Source organism: Pinus tabuliformis, chromosome 4_1 (genome assembly GCF_031772625.1).
Source record: "Pinus tabuliformis cultivar Carrire ecotype Pingquan chromosome 4_1, CPIR1, whole genome shotgun sequence".
NCBI lineage: Eukaryota > Viridiplantae > Streptophyta > Pinopsida > Pinales > Pinaceae > Pinus > Pinus tabuliformis.
The window spans coordinates 157,940,950-157,953,570 of record NC_142303.1 but is presented as its reverse complement, the minus strand read 5'-3'; positions in this window follow the sequence as shown (position 1 = coordinate 157,953,570).

Genomic DNA, 12,621 nt, shown 5'->3' with positions numbered 1-12,621 from the left:
ATCAGAGGCGCTCGATCGGACGGCTGACGGGTTGATGAAGTGATCGAGCAATACGGAAGGGGGCGGGATTTAAAAAATGTATTTTTTGGGATGCGCGCTTAGCGGAAGATCATTGGGGTATGAAGAATTTCGATGGTTTTTTAAATATATTTTCAATAAAATCAATATAGCGTCCGAACCATTGGAATCATAAAAATGGGTTTTTTATGAATAGTTTTGTCAAAATGCGCCCGGTGCTTAGACTTTGGATAAAGGAGAAAAGTGGGTTTTTAGAGTATTTTTGCCAATGAATCCAGTTAAAGGGACAAAAGGGGTTTTTTAGCAAGGTTTTTTTGGGGATTTTTTGGGTTTTTCTGAGCAGAGGGAAGGTGAGGGCTTAGGGGAAAGGCTGTTGCTCATAACCAGAGGTTAGAGCAGCCCAGGACAGGGTTGACCATAGTCCCAGGTGGACTAAAGTCTCCCTTTAGACAGACATATTTAGCTATAATGCTAAAAGGAGGATATTTATAGAATGTTTGGGGATTTATACACCATGGTGTTAATAATACTAGGGAAAGGGTAACATAGGGGAATTACATACTAGAGTTAGAGTTAATATGGGGGAATATGTGAATGAGGGGGAAAATCACTAAGTTTACTTGAAACTTACTTAGTTTAGGGAGTAGATCAAAATGAAAAGAGTTTTTAGACAAGAAACGTGGCTTTTCAATGAATAAAAACCACCATCAAACCTCAAGTCTTCTAAGCAATTCAATTGATGAGAGGATGTTAGTAATGAGTGGGAAAAGGGATAATTGGGAAGTTAGACATGCTTCTTTGTTTTTCTTTTCTCATCTTGACCATCAAGGTTAAATCTGAAATGAATACCACTTCTGCAACCCCATCTACTTACCCAGCTATTTTGCCTAGCATTTTTTGTTTCTTCTTGAAGGGTGCATTTAGGCTTGCAGACCCTTACTTGCCTTTTCTTTTCTTTGGCTTTTTCTTTTGTTTTTCTATCTACTTCTACCCTTATTTCTTCCAAGGTCCCAGATTAAGCTGTTGGGAGCCTTTTCTTCTCTACCTGAACTACTTGTCTGCCAAGATTAAACAGTTTGGACAGACTCCTTTCTCTATTCTACAACTGAAAATTTACAACATGACATGATCCAGTTTAGACTGTTGGACCATTCATCAAAATTTGAGTCACCATCAAGCTATAAGCACAGATTGTATTCTTATGGAAATATGTAATCTTTGCATCATCAAAGCAAAGCATATTTGGACCTTTTCATTGCCAATCATGAAATATGAAACCTATTGGTATAGGTAGCTAACAAATACAATCTTCGCACTCTTGAGGTAGAAGACCTGCAATGAAACTCCTTCTTGGCACTGTTTCAATTGTCTTCATGGCAGCTTTGGAACTTTCTCCATAAGACTGTCCATAGCCAAGACCCAAATACTTAGGCCTTTCCTCAACTATTATTGGCTCAACAATACCGTGTGCATGTTTGCCCAAGTCTTTTCCTTCATAGCCCATCTTGGACATTAACTTGGAACCTATGCTTCTGATATGTTTTTCAAAAGAACTAACATAAACATTCTTAGAGGAAATTGAAGACAAACTAGAATTATTTACCTCTTCTTCAAGTTGATACTTTACTAAGGATTCTTTGGCAACAAAGAGTTGTGTCTCCAACTCATGCATCCTTTTCAGCTTTATATTTGCAATATGAAGTTTCCTCTCCATTTCCTACAATTTGTCAAAAAGCAACTACTTCTCTTCCTTCATGGAAGTCAACTGCTCTCTAAGTATAATGCTCTTCCTTCCATCCTCATACATTTCTCTCACCATGTCCATCATGATGAACAAGTTTTGCTTCATGTATTCATCAAAGAATCTTGTGAAGAAAGAAGAGTTTGAGGACTCACTTGTAGAAGTTGTCATTATCAAAATGAACAAAAGAACTTCAAACAAAATTAACAAATAGCTTATTCAAGCAGCCTTTTGCAACAAACCTCTTGTGCTTCAAGGATTGCTTCGAGGTCCTTTGGGATAAGAAGAATGCCTTCATCCCTTCTTCCTTCTTGTCCTCTCCTGGACTTAGCTATCAATAGCTTTCACCTCTGCAAACTCACACAATAGTCAGTTTACAACAATCAAACAGCTTAATTCTTTCTACTGTTTGAACACCTTTCAAGTCAAACAAGCATATAGATTGCTCTGTCAATCAAGCATTCTGGTCTGATACCACTTGCATCATGATACAACCTGCTTCATGATACAACCTACTATGGTATAACTTACTATGATATAACCAGCTTTGATATCACTTTCTTTGAAGGTGAGGTTAATCAACCTTGGGCTCTGATATGTCCTGATCTTAAAATGGGGCGCTAAAGGCTTCTTGTCTGCTTACAAGAACCTCTCCCACTCCAAAGCTTAAATATATTCCCATGATCTATGCTTATGATTGATAATTGTGGAATTAAAAGTGCTTGAAAGAGGTGTATGTTTATGTTTGTTTCTAAACTGCTCAAGTGCTTATGTATATTTGCTTATGCTAATATTTAAACACACATAATAGTAAATAAAGCAGCAAATCAGCAAACACATAAGACAACAATATAATTAGGAGTTCACCCAAACCTCTTGGGCTATGTCTCTGTGAGCTCTAGTCAACTCGACTAAGCTCTCTGGGATTATGGTAATCTTTCTTTTACAAGGTTCACACTCAAATCCATTGGTTTACAACTGAACCTATGGGTTTAGAATACCATCTTATCCCTGGCTATCCATACTCTACAGACAAATTTAGGCTTCTTTGGACTAGACTCCTTCAATCAGCGCTCTGAGTTATCTTGGGTTCTAGCTTGCACCAACTCTCTCAGAGTGATTTTAACTGTCTCTGGAACTCCTTATGTCTTCAGCACACATCAGACATCAGCAATAGCTTGATCATTTGATCTCTTTGTTGTTCTCTGGCTCTGTCTGCCCTCTAGCTCTCTGGCTCTTAGGCTCTCAAGCTTTGCAACTCTGTTGCGTTCAGCTCTCTAGCTCTGCAACTCTGTTGTGCTCAGCGCTCTGAGGAATCACCCCTTTGCCATCGCCCCCAACCTTTGGTGGCTTCTATAGCTTTCTCTGGAACTGTGGATCTACCTCCAACCTCTAGTGGCCCTGCCTCTATCAGCTCTATGAAGGGAAAAAAACTAGCTTCTTCACTTGGCTCTCTGGCCTTTGAGGAACCCTCCGACTCTGTGGCTTCCATCCGTTCCTTTGTCCCCAACCACGAAGAATCATTCCCTTGTGGCTCTTCAGCTTTGCGTGCTTCATAAAACATCCCTGTTACAGAAACGCCTGCTCATAGCATGGCACAGGTGTCATGGTTGTTTCCAAATGAAAATGAACCGACGGCCTCTTTCCAAAACGAAATCCACAAAATAACGCATTCTTCATTTGGAATGAAAATACAAATGAATACATAGAAAAACCCATCATGGGCCTTAAGCCCAGACTTCAAATGGCCTTAAATTGCATCTATATCCCTCTCGGGTCCATCCTGTCATCGCAAATCGCAATCGCTTTGCGTAGGCCAAAAACCCAAATACACAGAAAATACAAAGAAAATCCACAAATTCAGATTTCAAATATTATAAAATCGTGCTTATAAACTTATCGGGACCGTGCCTCGATCGCATATCGCAATCGCAAGTCACATATGTCAACGACCCTTTGTATTATGCAATCCGATCGCATCAGTGTATCGCTATCGCTTTATCGGCATATCGCAATCACTGTGTTCATCGCACGGTGTCACTTGACCCTCTGAAATGCGATTAGCGATTAATTCATAACCGTTGATCTGCTCCTCGATCCAATGGTCGATATTCCATTGCAATCGCTTTATCGCCCTGATCGCAATCGCAAGTCGCAACAGCCCAGGGTTCCGATATCGCATGAAGGCCTTCCTCCGATGCGATATATCGAAGATCGCTATCGAGGAGTCCTTCCACCTTTGCTTAAGTCCTCCTTTTGAACTCTTCCAATGTGAATTTTTTAAGGAACGCATATAAAGCCTTAAGCCAATTTTCATAAGGATTTGCCTCCTTTTCTAAGAATAATAGGCAATCTTATTTTTGCAATAACTTCTTCATCCGAAGTCCATTTTAGCCCATTCAAATTGTGTTAGATTCAAAATGAAGAGATCTCTACAATGAGACTATTTCTAGGAGCATCCTTTGACTTTCATTTTTCCTCTATGAGGAAAATTCATAGACTTAGAAGTCTATGCTAGATCCATTTTGGATCAGTACATCTCGGACATGTACCTTCATGCTCGTCTTGAATTCACGCATCCCTGTCACCATCTGACTCACATCGGGTAGGGCCCCATAATAAGCATACCTTCGATGCTATAGAAGAGATGTGTCAACTGACATGGTCCCCAATGGACTTCCTTTTCATTGATAAATTCCACCTTGAAACCTTTGACCTCCATTACCGAAATGGACACCAAGTTCTTCTTGAGATAAGGGACATAAAGAACTTCTTGTAACGTGTTACCCTCATTCAATTGAAGGGTAGTATTCCCTACACCCTTTCCGAGATAGGTGGCATTGAGTCCAAGTATGATCTCCACGATTGTTTCCTTCTCTATCAAATTAGAGAGAGCTTTCTTCTATCCTATGAAGTGCCTTGAAGCACTACTACCAATAAGCCAGATTCCCAAAGAGTCTGGAGGAGAAGTAGTGGAGAGGGCTAATATAAGAATATCCGTTTATCAAAAAAAACATTTGATTCTTCATACCTAGATTTCCTTGCTTTCTTTGAAGAGTCGGCCATTTCCTTGATGACCTGCATTACCTGTCATTCCGCCGATCATTGAAGATGACCCTGGAATGATTGTTATCATCATCAAGTGATGTGTCCTTACCATTCAGACACTCCGCATAATGGCCGAACTTATTGCAAGCAAGTCATCTGCCTCTCCTTCCACCCTTAGATCCAAACTTCCCATTGAAGTGATCTTTAGGTAGGCCATCAAAAGCTTCTGATGTGCCACTCGGATAATATTCTCTACTTCGACTTCACCCTTGGTGAATTTGAAGATGGATGAGGAAACCATTGAGTCTTTTGTCCTTTCCAACTATCTTCGTCGATTGCTCTTTCACTCTTGCTTGGGCTTTGTCTTCAACTCAGCTCTGATACAATGTTAATTTTAGGTATGTTCTATGTTGATAGCATATTCACTTCAATTTTCCATATTAGCTCAATATCAATTCCAGATTAGCAATCACATTTAGCATGATATTAAAATGCAGATAGAACATAAACATAAATCAGAGAAGATAAGCCAAAATGAGAGGACACAAGATGTGGCACTAGCCAGGGACAAACCCCTATGTGGGGAAACCCTTGATCAATTATTCTTATATGTTCTTCAATAGTTCAGCAGAGAGAGAGATAGTACATATACATCAGAAGTCAACCTTTTGACTTATCTAAATAAGAGCAAAGATCTTCTCTAAGAAGATAGCATATGAAGTCGTTGATCTAAGCTGAGTAGAAGACATATTGCTTCCACTGATCCAAGGTGACTCCATCACCATGTTGCTCCTCACTGTGCTGCACCTCACTGTGTTGCACTCAATCATCATGTTGGACCTCATTACCATGTTGCACACATCATATTGTTGCACCTTATCATCATGTTGCACCTCCTTGTGCTACATCATCAAGTTGTACCTTATCATCATGCTGCACCCACCAACCCTGCCTCATACTGTATCTCACTGTGCCCATCATGTTGCATCTCATTGTAGCATTTATTATCACTGTGTTGCACCTTGTTACCAAGTGTTTCACACAACATGCTACACTACACTTCATCATGAAGCCCATCATTATGTAGCAGCATTCAACATCATGTTGCATCTTGTTGTCACATCTTGTCATGGACTGCATTAGTTCATTGTTTAGGGTCTCTATTTGTTGCATTGTATGGTAGATGGGACAGCCTTCATCATGGACTGTTTAGGCCATCAAGATAGTCCTACCAACCCTCATACATAGGCAGCAACATCAAACTGATCCTTTATGCTCCAACCTTGTTTGTTGTTGATTGTTTGTGACTATCTGGTTAGGGCATATAGCTATAGCCTTAGACTTCTCAAAGATACCCCAAAAAGCCCTTATAATTTGCGGCCTAGGCAAGGGAGACTTCTCTTCAACCATGTTGTTGTTTTGAGCACAAATTTGCCCAAAACCTTTCCACGTTGCCCTTGTTCTGAGGTGGTTAGGCCTATGGCCTATCACAGTTCAGTTGTCATCTACAATTCACCCAAAAACCAGTTCTCCTTACCTCGATTGTTGTCCAAACAACCTTAATTAGGCTCCTGAAGATACTCGACCTCCTAGCTGAAGTAGCAGCCCTACACATAGCTCCTAAAAGGCTCCAGATAGCCTCTTTTCCCATGCAGAAGTAGCCTCTCTTCTACAACTCAACAGAAGTTCCCTAGCTGCCTTTACTCCATCATCTCGGTGCTCTTGAAATGCCTTCAAGATAGGCCTACGAGGAGCCTCCTCAACTTGGGCTAACCTCCAGTTCTTTGATCCTTGAGACAACCCTGTTCTCGGCCCTATTTTCACCCTCAAACAGCGCTCAAACTAACCCGCAGTCCCACAACAACTCAGCCTCTAATCTGGGCTCTCCAAGCTATCCTGAAGTGACCATATCACGATGTGTTCAATTCCTCTTCTTGTTGCAACTAGGGCATTCTACCTTCATTTCCATGGTTGCGTTTAGGGCATCATCTCCATGACTTTGTTTTAGGGCATCATCTCTATTAGGGCAGCATTGTCTTCTTAGGATCTCTCCTCCCACCAAAACCCAAGACAAGTGGAGAGGAAGAGATCACAAGAAGTGTGTGTTAAAATGACCTTCAAGGAACCTCTATTTATACTAAAACATGGAGCACAAATGGGGGTTATTTGGTCGCTGGCCGACCTTGACGAATTGTCCCATAACACAAATAAATTCATATCTCCATGAATACTTATCGGAATCGGATGATATTTAGATCAATCCTACACCTCTCGATGAGAGGAAATCAAGAAAAATATCAGTTTTCATAAATAAAATGACCCACATGGAGTTTGGCCCTAGTTGTCAATGTTAACGGGATGCAATCGGAAATCATAGTGGTTTTCCACAAGAGAATATAATTTTGAAAGCGTTGAACAATGTGAACAGCTACTAAAGCAAGTTTCTCGACATGGGCATATCAAGTTTTGATATCAATAAAATTTTGTCTTAAGTAGTAGATCACATGTTTGTTTCCATCATCATCGTCTTGCACCAGTACCATAACAATGGTACTATCGGTTGCGGCCAAGTACAAGAAGTAATCATGGTGGTAGTTGGGGGGATGAAACAAAGAAGCACAAATGAGGGTGTTCTTTAATGCATCGAAATATTTTTGAGGAATTTCATCCCAAATAAATGGGATCCCCTTTTTCAGCAAACAAGTAAATCTCTTGGCAAGTTCCGCATAATTGGATACAAAATGACAAAGGAAATTAGCTTTCCCTTGCAAGCTTTGCAACTGATGTAAAGATGATGGAGGGGGTAAATCCACAATGGCCTCAACTTTGAGGGGTTCAATCTGGATGCCTTCCTTAGATACCACAAGACCTAGGAGACAACCAAATTCAACGCAAAAGACACACTTATGCAGATTTAAACGAATATTGTAGTGTCTACAGCGAAGAAAATTCGCTTATAGGTGGTCAGGATGATCATGACGCTTAGCAGAATGAGTCAGTAAGTCGTCAAAATATGGTTGAATGATGTGTTTGATGTCATGAAAATCATTAGGCATTGTTCATTGGAAGGTAGTGCCAGCGTTTTTCAGACCAAAAGGGAGTTTTTTGTAGGCAAAGGTTCCCCATGAACAAATAAAAGTAGTTTTATGTTGATTGACAAGAAAAATGTTAATCTGATTGTAGCCAGAAAAACTGTCCATAAATGAAAAAATCTCACTCCCGGCACATTCATCAATGACTTGATCTATAAAAGGAGTTGGATAATTTTCTTTCGGACATGCCCGATTGATATCACAGTAATCAACACAAACGCAAATAGTCCCTTGGTTTTTAGTCATGGGGACAATGTTCGAAACCCAATATGTCAATGGAATGGGGTAAACGAAACCAACCTTTAAAAGTTTTTCAACCTCTCCCTTTATAGTGGTTGCCTTTCTAGGGTGCATTGGACGAAGTCACTAACAAACAGGGTTCGCATTTGGGTAAGTAGGAATTTTGTGCACAAATATATGCCAGGGATTTCTTCATATGACCAGACAAAGACATCACATAATTCCTTAAAGAGGGCAGTTTAAATATTGATCTCATCTGGAAAACAAAAAACCCTGACATGGATGTTCTCGACAATTCTTGGTTTAATAGAAATGTCAATGGGCATCGTAGTAGTAATGTTCCCCATGTTTCCCTCAGACAAAACTTCATGCACCAAAATGGGCGCATGAAGTGGATGAGTGAGTGTACATGAAACAAAGGTATCTAAACACGATGAAATCTCTCCGAGACTCGGGAGAAACAAGGAACGATGGTGAACATCATTCTAGCAATTTTCCTCAAGAGACATAACCTTGGTGATACTCTCGTCAATAGGAAATATCTCATTCTAGGGATCTGGAGAATCCCAAGAACCAAGCCAAGGGGACTATAAATACGCGTCTAGATGCATACTAAGAGTAGCATGACTTTCAAAAGTGACCATTGAAGCCAAAACAACAGCTTAATAGGCTTGTTTTGTTGCGCTGAGTGGCATGACATCGCCAAAAGAATCAACCGGACCAGAGTGAAGAATGATCCAAGGATCATGAGAAGTGGAGATTATGTTGACGGAAGCGACGTTTGGGGGTGGGAGGGAAAAAGTTCCCATAAGAGAAAAGTCTTTGAAGAACCAGAAGAGAAAAAGGCTAACTGATCAATGGTGACTATTTTCCCCTCATGAAGAAAACAGAGCACATGGAACAAAGAAGAAACCACACAAAACATAGCATGAGTCCAACTTCCTCCAAGTATAATGTTATAATTTAAATTTGCATCACGACTTCTACTTCTAAGTCAAAAATTTTCCCTTCCAATGTTATGGGTAAGTTTGTGAGAACACTGTAAGGACGAGATCCTCTGCCATCAAGGACTTCTAAGGTGTTAAGAGACTGATTGAGAGGCGAAGAGCCTATATCTTTCCAGCATGAGACAGACATGATGCATGTGGAATCACCCTCATCAATCACAGTACGATGAATCGTCTTCCTTTTAATAATGACTTGGATTAAGAAAGCAAGTTGATGCGAAAGATGTGGAACATGATTTTCCAAGTTAAAGGTAATCAAACTCGAATCTGTAGGGTCGATTCCTCCTATAGAGGATAGTAATGCTTTCCACTACGATGGACAACTTTGGAGAACTTCCAAGGCAGACATTGTCGAAGGTGCTTGAGCTAAATCTTCGAGAATATTGTAACGTTGGGCAGCTCATGCATTCAGATTGTAAGATGATTTCCGAAGGACACCATTGGGTGGTGGTTGGATAACGAAGTCATTACTAGGTATCTCAATATGAAGGGGACCGGAACTGGGTGGAGTACAAGTAGAAGGTGTATCAGTAACTTCTTTCTCCACGGTCTCTTTGGGAGGAGTCGGATAGTATTTTGACCGAGTGGCGACAGAAATAGGTATTTTTCCACTCATATAAACTTGAGAACCCGAAGATTTAGAAGATTGTGGTTATTCTACCAATTGGGTCTGTTGTGATGGAAAAAGGTTCTTTTAGTACCACTGGTGTCCCTTGAGTGCATTTTAATAAGCGACTAACTTCCACATGACGGGGACAATCCTTGGTATAGTGATCTTCCTCACAAATGAGGCAAGGATATTTGGGCTTACGTTTAGATGCATCATCAGTAGATGATTTTGGAGGATCTTGTTTTGGGGTATCAGATTTGGCTTTTCCTTTACCCTTCTTTTTACCTTTTGAGGCTTTGTCTACCGCGGTAGACTAAACGACATTAACCTCAGAGGTTTTACTAGGATTTGGAGAGGGATTCGAAGGAGGATTGGATGCAGTAGTTGAAATGGATTTTTGCTTCAAAGAAGCTTTACTAGAATTTTGAGTCACTAACCCAATAATACCATCGACAAGTGGTACATCTGGAGGTTTAGAAGATGTTGGATTTGTAGATGGTCTCGGAGCATCAGGCAAGAGATCATATAACGTGCCAGATTGGGAATTTACCAAACCTAAATATTGGGCACGGGTAATGGCTTGATCTTCGGTCACAACCACGCATAGCTATGTCCTTAGCAATTTTGTTGAGTAATGATTTGGTAAACCATTCAGTTAACAACTCATCAGATATATCAAACTTGATAAGGCGACACTGACGTCTCCACTCATGGATATGATTAGAGATGTGGGTAATAGTATTTTGTTTCAAAGACGTAAGCAGATGGGTACCAGTCTCATATTGAATTGGTAACTAGAAGTGAATAAGGAAGGCCATTGCCAAAGAATTGAAGCCTTGATACGCACCTCGAGGTAACTCGATGTACCATTTCACGGCAGTACCCATCAGGGTTCACTAGAAAATACCTAGACGAACAGAGTCTTCAACCTAAGAATTGGATGAACATCATAAATGGTAAGTCATAACGTGGGCCTGGGGGTCTTCTCCAGAATTTCCTTCGAATTTCAGACAATCACCAAGAATCTTAGTAGGAACCGGAGGCCAATACGGCGCATGGAGTATTGGATCATTGGTGAGTCTAGACACATCCAGTGGTTTCAACGTTGCTAGAAATGGTAATTGTGGATTGAAAGGCATAGGAGGCCTTTGATAAGGCCCGTCTTGTGGATTTCATCCTTGTTGGTATGGGTTATGCCCCCAAAGTGGCGATTTTGACCATAAGGAGCTTGATAGTGCCCCCACTAAGAGGTATTATGACCGTACAAAAGTGGATTTTTCCCCCACAAAGCTGGGTTTTGACCAGGGTAAGGTTGATATTGACCCGCCATGGGCCGTTGAGAACCATAAGGTGGATAAACAACTTGTGAAGCATATGGATTATAAGGTTGTTGTTGCAACTGTTGACCCTAGTGATAAAATTGTTGACCCTATTGTTGCAGGGGTTGACCTTGTTGTTGTAAGGGTTGGCCTTGTTGATACAAGGGTTGGTTTTGCTGCTACAAGGGTTGGTTTTGCTGCTGCAAGGGTTGTCCTTGTTGTTGCAATGGTTGTTGATAAAGCCCTTGTTGCACATAAGGTCCTTGTTGTACATAAGGTTGTTGTTGTTGGAAAGTTCCTTGTGGAATTTGTTGAGTTCCAGGTTGGTACTGATAAGTTCCATCTTGAAATTGACCAGATACCTGAAATGAGGGATTTGAACCAAAATGCATTTGGGGGCCTACCTGTAGAGCAAAAGGTGGATTTTGAGGTTGTTGTGAGCCATACAAAGGGTATGGTTGTTGGTATGGTATCTGGGCTGAAAGAGGCCGTTGATATGGGATTTGGCCTAATCCAGATGGAATTGATGATCCACTAAGATAAGGTATACTGCCAACATTTTGACTAGCTCCAATAGCGTGAGTTTGAGATCCACTCACATAAGTTCCACCTAAAACAAGAGGTACATATGGAGGAGGTGGTTTTTGCCCCCCATGCAATGGGATAGGTAGTGGCACATATTATCCACTTAATGGAGGACCTAAGGAACTTATAGGGACATTAATTGCCCCAACTGTAATTGTTGGTTGTATAGGAACTAAAGAAACTGCAACGGTACAAGAATTTGAAAGGCCACGTTTGAAACAAATGGACCAGAAGTAGGCATGGCGCTCGACGACCAAATGGGATTGTTATAAAGTGAAAATGCACTTGGAATACCTAAAATCAATTGAGCCAAAGAGGTATAACCAGTGGAAAACAAAGGTTCACTGCTTTCAATGGTGGAGGTGCTACACTTCCCACATATGGAAAGCCTTCAGGTGGAAATTCATATTCAGAATCATTGTCAACACCAGGAGTATGAGTGGCTAAGACTTCTAGAGGACCTCGAGGAGAGGTTGAAAACCCACCTTCTCATGCCATAGGTGGAAACAGTGGGCGAGGGGGAATCTCAGATGATCATGGAGATAACTCCAAAGGCACACCAGGGTTATCATATGGACTATACAGTCATTGAGGAGATATAACCAATGGATAAAAAATCGGATTCGGAGGGAATAAAACAAACCTTTATGGACTCTCAAGAGTTTTTGGATTAGATTCTTGACATGATGAGTCTCGAAGGAGAACGAGAAACAAGGGGTCTAATACTCTGGATAATTCCATGTTCAAAAAAGTGACTATGAAATCTCAGGATGAACTCCTTGTGATGACCCTTCAGTGTCAGATGATGAAGGGTAAATGTAAGGTGAACCCAGTGGTTTAGCCACAATGATCTTTTCTCAAAAACAATAAGGTGTGGTTGATTTGAGCCTATAATTAAAATTTATTATAAATCAAGGACTATGAGGCCAAGGATAACTGCATAGGTAAGTCATGTTATTGT